At 40.6% G+C, this 14,566-nt stretch overlaps 1 long non-coding RNA gene across 1 annotated transcript; it reads left to right on the forward strand.

Moving 5' to 3' along the window:
• Positions 1-12,908: 12,908 nt before the first annotated feature.
• On the forward strand, positions 12,909-14,330 carry LOC122025602. The gene is made up of 3 exons (XR_006123776.1): positions 12,909-13,146; positions 13,230-13,458; positions 13,766-14,330. It is a non-coding gene; the product is annotated as an uncharacterized LOC122025602 (long non-coding RNA).
• Positions 14,331-14,566: the final 236 nt, after the last annotated feature.

The following is a 14,566-nucleotide window of genomic DNA, read 5'->3' on the forward strand; positions in this document are numbered from 1 at the left end:
AAGTTGGGAAATGATATTATTTATAGTGTGTGTTGTTGATTATAGAAGAAAATTATGTCCTAGTAATATAGGTTGATGATGCCCCCAAGAGGAGCTCATAAGGATTGTCATGTAAACCCTGTAGGTGGACTTAGTTCGACAAGACGATAAGGTTGAGTGGTACTACTCTTGGAGCTAGATATTAATTAAGTGAGTTGTCAGTAACTCATTTAATTAGTGGGCATTCTATATCTTAAACACAGGGAGACTAACACACTCATGATAAAAAGGAGTCCAAAATGTAATTTGGGATTGGTGTGGTAGTTCAATAATAATTTTTTAGTGGTATGAATTATTATTGATGAAATTAAGTTGGGTGTTCGGGGCGAACACAGGAAGCTTAATTTTATCGGGAGACCAAAACCAATTCCTCCTCTCGGTCCCTATCGTAGCCTCTTATTTATAAAGTCTTATACCCACCTTCTTACCCATCTTATGGTGGTCGACCAAGCTTAGCTTGGAGCCCAAGCAAGGGTCGGCCACATTAAGCATTAGATGGTTCAAGTAGTGGCCGACCCTAGCTTAGGTGGCCGGGCACATCATAATAAAAGGATTTTATTTTTTAAAATCTTTCTTATGTGGAAGCCATGGTTTTAAAAGAGAGTTTAAAAGTTAAATCTTTCCTTTTATAGCTTGCTACAAAAGATTAAGTGAAAGGTTTGAAATCTTTCCTTATTTGTAGTTAAAAGGAAGATTTTAATTTTTGATAAAACTTTCCTTTTTTGTAACCATGTTCATGATTTAAAAGAGAGTTTTAAAATTAAATCTTTCCTATTATAGTTTCTACAAAAGATTAAGAAAAGATTTGATATCTTTCCTTATTTGTAGATTGAGAGGAAGATTTTAATTTTAAAGATAATTTTCCTATTTAGAAATCATCCACATGTTTTAATAGAGAGATTTAAATTTATAAAATTTCCTTTTATAACCAACCATGAAGGGAAAAATTATTAGAGAAATTTTTATTTTAAAAATTTCTAGAAACAAATAAGGAAATTTTAATTTTGTGTTTAAAACTTACCTTATTTGGAGCACATGATATGGCCGGCCATGATTTGATTGTTTTAAACACAAATTCGAACATGAATTTGTGATTTGATTGTTCCTTTTGGTTAAACCTAGGGTTATATAAGGAAATTAAATATTAGATTTCATTGAAAGGCTTTGTCTAGGAAGTGGTGGATGCTCTCATACCCAAGAAGGCCTAGTGCCTCGCCATGTTTAACCTGGAAGCCAATTTCTGAAATTAATATTTAATTGAATTTATAACATGGGTGGAATTGGATCAATAATGTTAAGCATCGTTTGCGATCCAAGTCTAAACCACTAAGAACATATAAGTTAAATTTGGAATCAATAATGTTAAGTTCCGTTTGCGATTCCTAATTTAATTTCCAAAGAACACAATAGGTTGTTAGTGAAGGTTCAGGACTTGTACAAAATTTTTGTACAGGGGAACCGGTATGATATTCCACATAGCAACCAACACCACAAGCCCATGAGTAAAATTGTTCTTAAAGAAATAATAAAGGACACATCTAATCTAGTACCAACAGTACAAGATGAGATATCACAAGAAACTGCAACACGTATCACAAATAATGCACAATTACAGACAGTGTCTCGTCATAGTGGGAGGGTTGTTAGGAAACCTGAAAGATTCATGTTTTAGGAGAGTCTTTGGACTTGATCCCTGGTGAACATGAACCTGATCCCCGAACATATGACGAAGCACTCCAAGATAAAGATGCAGTATCTTGGCAAAGAGCAATGAATACAGAAATAGAATATATGTATTCTGATAAAGTTTGGGAGCTTGTAGAATCATCAAATGGTGTAAAAGTCATTGGGTGTAAATAGGTCTACACTAGGAAAAGAGAGACAGACGGGAAAGTGGAAACTTTCAAAGCAAGGCTTGTTGAAAAATGGTATCGATTATGAGGAAACCTTTTCACCGGTAGTCATGCTTAAGTCTATCTAGATTCTTTTATCTATTACTATTCATATGGACTATGAGATTTGGCAAATGGATGTCAAGACAATTTTCCTTAATGGAAGTCTTGAAGAAAACATCCATATAAAGCAACCAGAGGGGTTTATTGCAAAGGGCAAAGAGCATCTAGTATGTAAGCTCAATCGGTCTATTTATGGACTGAAGCAAAACTTCAAGGTCTTGGAACATCTGGTTTAATAAAGTAATCCAGACCTATGGATTTATTCAGTGTCCGGATGAGTTTTGTGTATACAAGAATTGTGATGGAAATATGGTGGTATTTCTTGTACTATACGTAGATGACATTTTTGTTAGTTGGAAACAATATCAAAGTGTTGTCGGAAGTAAGGGTATGGTTGTTCAAGAAATTCAATATGAAGGACTTGGGAGAATGCGCACATATTCTCGGGATCAAAGTAATAAGGGATCGCAAGAAAAAAATGTTGTGCTTATCCCAAGCTTCATATATCGATACGATCCTAGCTCACTTTAGCATGCAAGACTCCAAGAAATTTTTTTTTTACCTTTTAGGCATGGAGTATCTTTATCTAAAGAGATGTCTCCGAAGACATCAAAAGAGATAGAAGAAATGAAGGCAGTTCCTTATGCTTCAGCTGTAGGAAGCCTAATGTATGTTATGTTATGCACGAGACCAGATATCTGTTTTCCCGTGGGCATGGTTAGCAGATATCAAAGTAATCCAGGACCGGGACATTGGATTGCCGTAAGGTAGATAATTTGTTCCCTGTGGGTTACACGGATTGAGACTGATAGGTACAATAGAAAGTTGACCTCGGGGTTTATGTTTACTTTAGGAGGTAGAGCCATAACAATGAATGAGTGTTAAGCAGAGATACTTTTTCGGACTTCACCATGGAAGCTGAGTATTTGGCAGCCTCTGAGGCAATCACAGAAGCTGTATGGCTCAGAAACTTCATGATGGACTTAGATGCGATTCCTGATTTGCCCAAAAATTATTACAATGTATTGTGATAATAAGTGGTGCAGTAGCAAACTCGAAGGAACCACGAGCCCATAAGGCAAGTAAATATATAGAGCACAAGTACCACCCAATACGAGACATCGTATAACGAGAAAAAGTTATTGTTGCCTAGATTACATCAGCAGATAACCTGGATCTTTTCACTAAGGCCCTTAAGGCAAGAGCTTTTGATGGACATGTTAGGGGATGCGAATTAGATGTATGACAGCGTTTATGGCAGCATAGTCTTTTAGTATAAGTGGGAGATTATTGGAATGTATACTAAAAGCCTAGTTTTTTTGTATAAACATTTATTTAGAAATAAGAATCACATTGGTCAAATGTCTACATTGATGCTAAGTGTAGTTGTCCATTTAATTTATATTGTAGATAACATGGTGTGAGGAGACACATACAAGTTCATGTTATCAGTTTCTTATAAATTATAAACAGTTGCTCACGATCAAGATGGAATGAGACAAACCATTGGAGTGGTTGTAGTGTAATTAGGTATTAGTTTATCTTGACTAATAAATTACACTAGTACACTATGAGTGTATTGAGCAGGACCATTTGAGGTAGTTTCTTTTTATACTGACTATATAAAAGAACAATACCTCTGTTATTATTGAAGTGTGTACTCTTAATCATGATATAATAACAAGCACATATACTTAATATTTATTTCTTTAATTTATCAAAGGATGCAATTTAGCTCGTTAAATCAATAGGCACGATAAGTTGGGAAATGATATTATTTATATGGTGTGTTGTTGATTATAGAATGAAACTGTGTCCTAGTAATCTAGGTTGATGATGTCCCCTTGAGGAGCTCATAAGGATTGTCATGTAAACCCTGCAGGTGAACTTAGTCCTACATGACAATAAGGTTGAGTGGTACTACTCTTGGAGCTAGATATTAATTAAGTGAGTTGTCAATAACTCATTTAATTAATGGACATTCAATATCTTAAACACAGGGAGACTAACACACTCATGATAAGAAGGAGTCCATATAGCAATATGGGATTGGTGCGGTAGTGCAATAATAACTCTTTAGTGGAATGAGATATTATTGATGAACTTGAGTTGGGTGTTCGGGGCGAACACGGGAAGCTCAAGCTTGTCGGGAGACCAAAATCAATTCCTCCTCTCGGTCCCTATTGTAGCCTCTTATTTATAAAGTCTTATATCACCAAAAACTCAACTTCTTACCCACCTCTTGGTGGCCGGCCAAGCCTAGCTTGGAGCCCAAGCTAGGGTCGGCCAAATCAAACCAAGATGTGAGCCAAGTTGTGACCGACCCTAGCTTGGAGCCCAAGCAAGGGTGGCCGGCCACATTAACATTAAAAGGAGTTTTTAAATTTTAAATCTTTTCTTATGTGGAAGCCATGGTTTTAAAAGAGAGTTTTAAAATTATAAATCTTTCCTTTTATAACTTTCTGCAAAGGATTAAGAGAAATGTTTGATATCTTTCCTTATTTGTAGTTTAAAGGAAAATTTTAATTTTTGATAAAACTTTCTTTTTTTGCAACCATCCACATGTTTTAAAAGAAATATTTTAATTGATATAATTTTCCTTTTACAACCAACAAGGGATTTAAAGAAAGAAATTTTTTAACTAAAATTTCTTATCGGAAACAAATAAGGAAATTTTAATTTCATGTTTAAAATTTTCCTTGTTTGGATTTAAAGGGGTGGCTGACCATGACAAGAAGAAAAGGAAGTTTTAATTTTTTTGTTTTAAAACTTTCCTTTTTAGTCATTGGCAAGGAATATAAGAAAATTTTAATTATGTTTAAAACTTTCCTTATTTGCCAAGACCAAGGAATATAAAAGAGAGGGTAGAGGTGCCTCACCTCACAACACATCTTCTATTCCTCTTCTCTTATTCCTTGTGGCCGGCCCTTCCTCTTCCCCTTTCTTCTTCTTTGTGGTCGGCGACATCTACCTCTTGGAGCTTCATTGGTGGTCGGATTTAACTTGAAGAAGAAGAAGAGAAAGGTGGCATTGTTTCCTAGCATCTCTTAGAGATTGGTTGGTAGCCGGAACTCATTATCCTTGAAGGTTGTTGGTGGCCAAAACTTGGAAGTAAGAAGAGAGGGCTTGGGTGGATTTCATCTTGGTAGATCGTCGCCCACATGACGTCCAAGAGAAGAAGAGGAATACAATAAAAGATCAAGAGGTCTATAAGCTACATAAGGTATAACTAGTTATTAGTTTACGCATCATAACTAGTTCATCTTTTGTATAGATCTTGAAAATTAAACACAAGAGGTTATCGATTTAGTTATCATTTTTGTTATCGATTTTTGTTTCGATTTCATGTTTGGATATTGTGCTTCTATTGAGATCTCTGTAGTTAAACCTAGTTTACTGTGAGAAGTTTAAATATCTGATTTCTTTGAAAGACTTTGTCTAAGCAGTGGTGGATGATCTCATACCCAAGAAGACCTAGTGTCTCACCACGTTTGACCTGGAAGTCGATCCTTGAAATAGATATTTGATCAACTTCTGTAATATGGTTTAACTTAGGAAGATCACATTGGTTAAACTTAGAGTAAAAATGTTAAGTATCGTTTCCAATCCAAGTTTAACTTCTGAAGGACGATTTGGATTAATAATGTTAAGCATCGTTTGCAATCTAAATTTGAATTCAGTAGAGCATAAGGGTAGCTAAGATAGTTCTATGCTTGTACAAATTTGTGTACAGGGGAACTAGGACGATATTCCGAGTAGCAACCAACAGAAGCATGGCTGACCGACAAGAGCAGGCTTGCGGACATGGAGATCAACACAACGGTCGTGGCTGAGTTAAAGAACCGTGGCTTGCAGTGTTAGAATTTGAGAGATGTCCTAAGGCAATCGCCTTATGTTTTTCTATTTATTTGATAAGTATATATTCATTATTTGAGTGCATATTATATGTCTGATTACCTTAAACTCATTTACTGAATGTTCGTAATATAATTTATAGCATGAGAGGATTTGTGATTGGATCGCAACTAGTGATTATCTCTACATGCGCAATTACGAATATATTGAAATTTTCCTAGTCGTCGAATTGATGTATTCAGACACCATCAATTCTGTAAAACTATACTCTTTGGTTCGACCAAGTAGCTATTTTCTCATTGGTTGGAGGCATTGGGATGTCGAGAGTTAAACATGGATGCTGGTTATAGTAACTAGTTCATTAGAGTGACTCACTGTAAGATTTCATATAATTCTATATATATATATATATATAGATATGTCTATGAAGTTCTTACTGCAGCATGAGTGCAAGTTTCCTTCGACTTGAGGTATACAAGTCATCTTGGTCATGGAGACTTATACTTTGACATCTTCTTAAGGAAGCATCTCATTGAGGTGTAGACCCGGGATGATTGGGTATAAGTTGAAGTACCCGAATGTGTTTGGATAGCCCACAGAGGATTCTCCGCTTCTTACGAGGAGACGTTGTAACACCCATAAATTTTCTCGTATTAAATAGAGCAAAAAGAAGTAGAACAAGAGATAAAAGAAATAAAAATAAATTTATAAATGACCTTGGGTTAGGATTGAACCCAAGACCTCTTATATATGATAGGTTAAAGTTGTCATTAGGGTGGTGGTAAAGCATCACATAAGCAATAGGAAACAATTCTCTATAAGCAGACTTTATGTGGAAAGATGCTTCAACTTCCACTTGGTATAAAAGGGGAAGGAAGAGATGAAAACCTAGCTTTTCATCTTCTTCTTCTTCTTCCCCTCCCTAGCCGAATCCTCTCCTTACCTCTTCCAAGTTGCGACCAAGAAACCTAGGGATTCCAAGGTTGTAGGTTCTTATATAGGAGGATCTAAGAGGAAGGTTCACAAGGATTTTTACACACAGGAAGGGGGTCTTGGAGATTAGGGCGGGCAAGAGAAGATCGTCTTCCCTACATCTTAAGACAGTAAGATCTAGCGAAAGGATGTAAGTACCTCTCACCTGCGGTATAAGTTGTTTCGATTATGCATGAAGGAACCTATTTGTGGTATGTTTGTATGGTTGCATGCATAATTAAGAAATTTCATGTTAAAGTGCATGTTAAAGAAGATATAATGCATGATATGTAAAGATGCCCCTCTAAGTTTTGAGATTAAGAGCATGTGAGTACTTTGATTTGCTTCCCATTAAGTTTTTGGGACTAAGAAGAAAAAATCAAGTGCCCTAAGATGTAGAACTGTCAGACGGGCCAACTCGTGGCGGGGCGGGTCGGCCCGTGGCAGATTAACCATTTGTCGGGACGGGGCGGGCCAACCCGCCAACTTGGCGGGTTGGGAAATTTCCAACCCAACTTATTCTAAGGCGGGTTGCAGGTGTGGCAGGCCAACCCGCGGGCCCATCAAAAATTTTTAAAAAAATTAAAAAATATTTCATATCTTCAACATTTTACTTCGAAAAAGTTTTCTACAATTAAATGTATACATAAATATGTATTTTAAATATAAATGAACACAAACGAGTACTTATGTTGGATGAAAAATACTATTTTTATTTCAAAATTATAACAAAGAAAGATAATAAATTAGCCTAAAACTTAGCTTACATATGTTTTTCAACCCGCGGGTCAACCCAAGCCCGAGCGGGCCGACCCGCGCGGGTCGCGGGCCTAGGCGGGTAGGCCCACGGCGGATTTGGGTTGATAAAATTCCAACCCAACCAGCTTAAATTGTTTGACGAGGCGGGCCAACCCGACGGGCCCAACCCAAATTGACGGCTCTACTAAGATGCTTCCTAATATGTGTGGGGGATTAAGTGCACATAAGGTGTTTGTCGAAATGACAACAAATGCAATTATAAGAAAGTACTGAGTAGAAGAAAGTATTTTACTTTAAAATGACATGTACTGGACACAAGGTCCATGGGATGGGCTCCTAGATTGCCCTTAGGCATAAGTTCACCTAGTAGTACCTTAATAGATTCGGGATTAGCTACCTCGGATTTTATTAAGGATGTGCGCAAATGGTACATTGGCGAGCCCAAGAAAGTTGATTATTATGTTCACTAATATGTATGATAAAGTTTCCAAAGAGCATTGGTTGTTGAAGTGAAACCATCATTAAGTGGAGAACTTGAGTTATAAAGTGTAGTGTTGGTGAACTCTATGATATGCCAGGATTTCTGTTTCGTTACATTACTAGCAAGGTTTAAGTTGGTGTTTAGCATTTCTAAAACTGTTTAAAATACATATCATGTGCATATTTACAAAGCATATGTTTTAGCGTGAACTGTACTCGAGTGCATGTTTGTTGTTTTCTTCTCAAGCAGTTTTACAATAAAAAGGGCATGCTCTCTTTAATGCGTAGTTTTGTGAGTAGATGGTACTTATTAAGCCTTTGCTTATAGTTTGCATTTCCTTATACTGCAAATAAAGGTAAGGGAAAGCTGGAGTAAGAAGGGGCAGCAGGAGCAATGTTTGATGGTATGAGTGACGGAACAATGGGAAGCGATCCTAGAATTTGCTAGTTTCTGACCATGTTAGATTTTGTCGCGGATGGACATATATTCTTATCTCCGCTTAGTATAAAAGTACTGTTAAGAATGGTGTACAATGAATTTGTGGTTTGGTAGTAGTTGAAGTGTCAAAGGTTCTCCATAAGGTTGTAGGATAAAATGACAAGTCAAGAAGGAGTACAAAGGGGGAGAACCACTCCTTTTTGGGTGCAGGACGTGACCCCCACACGACCGTGACACGACCGTGTGGAGTCACACGGGCCCAACCCTCTCCCTCTCGGCCAGGGTTGCACGGTCGTGTGCCACACACGGCCATGCAAGATTTAGTCTCTGGAAAAGTCGCACGGCAGTGTGCCACACACGGCCATGCAAGGCTTAGCCTCTGGGAAATGTTGCACGGTCATGTGTCACACACGGCCATGCACCCTTTTGACTCAGCTGAGGTGACATGGTCGTGTGAGCCACACGGCCATGCCCCTCTTTGTTATGACCAAGGTGACACGACCGTGTGGAAGCCACACGGTCGTGCCCTGCTCTAGCAGGGAGGACCTCACACGACCGTGTGGCACACACGGTCGTGCCCTGCTCTAGCAGGGAGGACCCTACACGGCCGTGCCTAAACTAGGGCTTAGTAAGGCTACATGGTCGGTCATCACCACACGACCCAGATCCTAAAGCAGTCCTAAACTTCATCTTAGCTCTATTTCGCTCCCAAAACACGACTTAACAGTCGAAGCAAGTTCAGAGTAGATCTCCGAACCGAACAGTGTACATCTAATAAGGTACTTAATAGTATGGAAAGAAGTAACGTCCATGGCTTGAGTTAAGATTAAAAAGTGCAGTCGTTACAATTATGGTATCAGAGCAAGTTCCATCCTTCTGCCACCCACACTTCAAGCATTGATCCTGCCGCTTCCAAGTAAGAGAGTACCTTTTCTTCATGTACCTAGTTACTGTTATGTTTAGTAAGAAGTTCTTGTTAAGTTTTATCATGCTCATATGTGAAAGTAGTAATGATAGCAAGTAGGGATGATGAGTGACTGACATATGTTTTCACTAGTTTTGACTTATGATATGTAGAATGGCTAAAGGAAGACCAGCTAGACAGCCGAGGGTTAATGAACCTCAACCAGGGGAAAATGAGTCTGCACCACAGTCCAACCTTTTAGAAGTGGTAGCTCAACTTCAGAGACAAGTGGCTGAGCAACAGCAGGTTATTGCCTCTCTAACTGCTAACCATCAAGCTTCCCCTGTAGTCCCACCGAAAGTCAATATGGTAACACCTACTATAGCTGAAGCACCATCAGATACCCTTGTAGCCTCAACAAAGGTGGTGAGGCAAGAAGCATACCTGATCCAGTGGCAGAAACTGAAGCCAGAGAGTTTCTCTGGTACCAATGAACCATGGGATGCTCAGGCATGGTTCAAAACTTTGGAGAGTATAATGGAACTACTGGGCTGGCCGAAGGTAGAAAAGATTAAGTGTGCCTCCTTCTGCCTCACTGGTGATGCAAGAATGTGGTGGGAATGGGTAAAGGCAAAACGAAAAGTAGGCCAAATGACCTGGTCTGATTTCGAGACTGAGTTCTTCGACGAATTCCTTCATATGTGAGTCACAAATAAACATTATGACGAATTCACGGAATTTCGACAAGGAGATTTATCAGTGGACGAAGCTGTGAAGAAATTCAATAGGCTGACTCGCCTATGCCCTGAGCTGGTCAGCACTGAACGAGAAAGGGTGAAGCTAATGCTCAAGATGCTGAGGCCAGAGATAGCTCTAAATGTAGCTGGTGGAATTAATAGATCATAGACTGCAGAAGAGCTGATTAGTAGTGCCCTGATCACGGAGCATTATCAGAACAGTATCAAGCAGTAGAAGCCAGTACTAATGGAGAACAAAGGTCAAGGGATTTCCGGCACTCAGAAATCCCAGAGTCATGGGTCAACCTGGAAAGGGAACTCTAAGAGGAACCAGTGGAGTAATAAAAAGGGGGGATTCGTAAACAAGCAAACTAAGTATGCCACATGTTCCATCTGCGGAAGGGTGCACTCTGGAATCTGTCGCAAAGGCACGAGTGGCTATTATACATGTGGTCAAGAGGGGCATATGGTCAAGAATTGCCCGACCAAGATCAATCTTCCTCCTGCACAACCTGTGCAATATGGAAGCAAGCAAGCACAGCTACACCAGATGCAGGCCGCGTTGGAGGGTCCTCACATTAGTCAAGGTAGACTGGAAGCTCCACTAAGTTCTACAAATGCTCGGGTTTTCTCCCTTACCAGAGAGGAGATAGCAAACGCCTCCACCGTTGTCACAGGTCAGATATGCATTTTTAATCAATATGCAACTGTGCTATTTGATACTGGGGTAACCCATTCGTTTGTCTCCATAGTATTTGCTGAAAGAATAGGTATACCCCTGGAAGTCAGACAGTGGTTAGTGATGCAGCGGTCGTTCCAGCTGACTTTCCTCCCGAACGTCCTTCGATGCTACCGATTGCGGTGGCTTTAGAGTCGGCCACTTCCGGTTCATGGCCTTCATCTGAGCGGGGAGAGATATTGATGCCTGTTCTTCCGAACTAGGGAGCATTCACACTCCATACTTCCGTATCCTCCGACTGGACTCCATCGTCGTCCGGTCTACCGTTAGGGATGATCTGTGCGTCGTCGGTCGCCTTCATGCCACCATCATCCTCATCAGCCACACAAGTATCCATCATCCGGTCTTCCCCTACATCCAAGTCCACGGGGAGAGTGACTTTTGACCCCTCCGGCCCGAGCAGCCAACGCCAAATAACGATAATCATATATTTGCTAACTGATGAATGGCGTAGCTCGGACGACGTTGCATCTCGCACCCTCGAGCATCAGATTCAGATCCAGGGGTCGCTTGCATAAATATGGGCCGATGCTAGGGCCCGTGCGGCGGTCATCTCTCCGGGGGAGCTCGCAAACAGTCATACCCAGATAGCCACTAGGGTATGTTTACTACCTTTATATTTACTTGTTTTCACCCGCTCGACCTTTACGATCTCCTTGTCGTTATAGTACTGGGTTAAGAGTTTGGCCATATGCTAGAGGCTAGTGTTTCTGGAGCATGAAGTTCAACAGATGCACGCCTCGAGCAGCCAGTCAAAGGCCTCTTAGGCACGCTTGGAGACGAAAAGCTGGGGATGTGGCTGCTGCGTTGATTGGATGTAGACCAATCTCTGGTCTACAAGCACAAGAAGCATCAATGCCGAGTCAGGGAAAGAGTCCCCAGCATTGATCCTCCGACATTCAAATCAGTCACCGACACGAAGAAGAAGATGGAACAACAATAACACAAGCGCCAAAAGTGAATTACGCGTACTTCTGTCGATGTCTGGACCCCTTTATACAATGCCCTAGTGGACGACGTGCGCACTTTTCGAGGCATGGACACGTTCTCTCATAGGTTGTGGACACGTTCCCCAATTGGTCCTGAACACATGGTCATGAACACGTTCTCCAATTGGTCATGAGCACGTCCTCTGATTTGTCGGTCGTACGATCTGCCTGTAGACCAGGCCACGTGTCGATGACGCTATCTCCCAAAAGTATATCCAAATACACGTCAGCGGTCCCGTCGATCGGCCGAGCAGGATAGCCGCTCGACCAAGTACTCCTCTGCTCCCAAATACACGTCAATGTTCTCGTCAATCGACCAAGCGGGATAGCTGCTCGGCCGAGTATTCCTCTATTCGGCTACTCTTCCCTACGACGACAAGTCTAGATAGAATGTTCACGCTCAACCGATTCCTCTGTTCGGCTGCTCTTCCCTGCGACGACAAGTCTAGATAGAATGTTCACGCCCGATCGAAATAGCGATCCGGTCATCTACACACACCTTCGCTTGGCTCATCCCATTGTCGGTCGAGAGATTCATGCCCGGTCGACCCTTGATGTAGGGCTCCGCTCGGCTACCATTTAGTGAACCTGTTGGTCCTATGATGTTGACTCCCTGACTTTTACCTTTACGTCGGCTGCTATTTTCTTCTTTTAGCATTGTATCAGTTGTAAAATTTTTTTAACTATCCTATATAAAATTTAGAATAAAATTTTTAGATAGAATAACTGCTCCTATATTAAATTAACAAATAGTTTTATTTTTACTACACTCTATTTATTTTTACCACACTACTTACCGAATTAAAAATTATAAATCTTAATGGGGCCTATTAAAATTTAGTAAAAATCTGATTCTTAATTAATTTTGAACCAAATTTTTATTAAAACAAACAATCCAAGCCACCAAATGGTACTGAAAGATAAGTGGACCGGATAGTCGATCCGCTAGGCCCCAACAATGACTTTGGGCCGGCCCGTTTCACTGCGTACTCTCTCTCATTCACTAAAATACGCCGCGATAAAAATTGCGCGTCGCGCGACTCACGACGTCTCCTCTCTCTCGTTCGATCCGTCTCACTCGCATCGCCACATCCAGGTCTCGTCGCATCACTTCCTCGTTCTCCCTCTTTACTGGTTGGTCTCTAGATCGTAGCTGGCTAGCTGCTGGTCTCCTCCTCCTCGGATTCTTGACCTCGATCCGCCGAGATGACCTACGTCGATCGCCTGACCACGTTCGAGGACTCCGAGAAGGAGAGCGAGTATGGATACGTCCGGAAGGTAACCTGTTTCTCTCACTCCTTATGTTGTGTTATTGTTTCAAAATGAGTTTTTGATTCATATGTTCGCTCTTTCGATCTCAGATTGCGCGACGATTGGGGTTTCTCCTTCCTTTTTTTTTTAAAATTTTTTTTCTGAGCAGGTTTTATTGGATGGGAATTGAGTTATTGTCTATTTAAGGATTGCTGAGCCGATTGTTGTAGACGTAGAACTTGGGATGTGATCTGGATCGAATAGGCAGTGGTGCTAATTCGAGTGTGATGATTGCATACCTCAAATCTATACTTGTCTTCTGCTGAGTGAAGGGTGCCGGTATGATAATTACTTCGTAGCATAATCTTCAAGACAGTATCGTTAGTATTTTAATCACTTATTTACTCGTATACCAGACTGATCAATTTCCCTACTAACCCTACCCATTTGGAAAACTCAGCTGAAAATTGATTTTATTTACCAGGATGTCGAATCTTTGTTTACCATCACTTTTTGGATGTATGATCTATATTATTTAGCAGGTCTTACATAGATACAGATTGTTTGGTTTTCTTCTGAAACAAGTGGCATTACGATGACTTGTGAAATTATTTTGTCTCCTCACTTGTTCATGTATGGTATTCAGGTTTCTCAGCCAGTCGTTGTGGCTAATGGGATGGGAGGTGCTGCCATGTATGGTATGATAGCAAAAGGCGGAATCCATCATCCTAGTGGCCCCATACAGTCAGCCCCATGACCATCTTAGGGAGATAAATCGGGAAGCTGTAGTTAGCCAATGCGGGGAGGGCTTTTGCCCTCAGCTTTGTCGAGATTCGAACTCTTATCCTATGGTAGCAATTCTGCCCCGCACTATCCAACTTAACTCTGCCCCAGGAGCGAGGTGCTGCCATGTATGAGCTTGTGTGTGTTGGTCATGATAACCTGTCTCAGGAACTGACAATTTTAGATTTACCCCATCATACGGCTAACGCTTGTGTACTTACATTTATCTCCCTCCATATCCGTGGGGCTGACACTAGGAGGGTCGTTAAGGTAACGGATTTACCTTTGTGCGTGTTGGTCATGATTGTTGGGACCGATGTGCCCGCTAGAGGGGGGAGGGGATGAATAGCTCGTCGCGATCTCGTGCTTATCGTTGCTTGCTTCTTGTGATGATGTGCAGCGGAAAATACAAGAAACAACAAACTACAACGCTAACACATAGATTTACTTGGTATCCACCTCAAGAAGAGGTGACTAGTCCAAGGATCCACTCACACACCCTCCACTATGAAAACCTTCCTTTACGGTAACTACCGAAGGCGGAGAAGCCTTACAAACTCACAATACAACAATAAGCAAGAAGGAAGCCAAATACAAATAACTCTTACAAGATTTTATACAATGAAACCCTAGCTTCTTTTTCTTCTTGTTTGTAATTCGCCTC

Source organism: Zingiber officinale, chromosome 9B, assembly GCF_018446385.1.
Source record: "Zingiber officinale cultivar Zhangliang chromosome 9B, Zo_v1.1, whole genome shotgun sequence".
NCBI lineage: Eukaryota > Viridiplantae > Streptophyta > Magnoliopsida > Zingiberales > Zingiberaceae > Zingiber > Zingiber officinale.